Below are 740 nucleotides of genomic sequence, written 5' to 3'. Positions count from 1 at the left end.
AATGAGACTTGGGAGGATGAACCCCCTTTGCTCACCAAAGAACTAGATGACTTGTCTAGGCAGAAACTGCCTCAAAAGAGACAGGACCCTGGGAAGTTTTCATTACCTTGTACCATAGGCACCATGACCTTCAAGAAGGGCTTGTGTGACTTAGGGTCAAGTGTAAACCTCATGCCCCTCTCTGTAATGGAGAAGTTAGGGATCTCTGATGTGCAAGCTGCAAAAATCTCACTTGAGATGGCAGACAACTCAAGAAAACAAGCCCATGGACTTGTAGAGGGTGTTCTGGTTAAAGTTGAAAACCATTACATCCCTACTGATTTCATAGTCCTAGAGACTGGGAAGTGCATGGATGAATCCATCATCCTTGGCAGACCTTTCCTAGCCACAGTAAGGGCTGTGATTGATGTTGATAGAGGAGAGTTGATCATTCAAGTGAATGAAGAATCCTTGGTGTTTAAGGCCCAAGGATATCCCTCTGTCATCATGGAGAGGAAGCATGAAGAGCTTCTCTCCAAACAGAGCCAAACAGAGCCCCCACTGTCAAATTCTAAGTTTGGTGTTGGGAGGCCACAGCCAAACTCTAAGTTTGGTGTTGAACCCCCACATTCAAACTCTAAGTTTGGTGTTGGGAGGTTCCAACACGGTTCTGAGTATCTGTGAGGCTCCATGAGAGTCCTCTGTCAAGCTAATGACATTAAAGAAGCGCTTGTTGGGAGGCAACCCAATGTTTTATAATC

The sequence above is a fragment of the Arachis duranensis genome, chromosome 10 (assembly GCF_000817695.3).
Source record: "Arachis duranensis cultivar V14167 chromosome 10, aradu.V14167.gnm2.J7QH, whole genome shotgun sequence".
Classification (NCBI taxonomy): Eukaryota; Viridiplantae; Streptophyta; class Magnoliopsida; order Fabales; family Fabaceae; genus Arachis; species Arachis duranensis.
The sequence above is the reverse complement of the archived record's forward strand: the minus strand, read 5'-3'. Positions refer to the sequence as shown.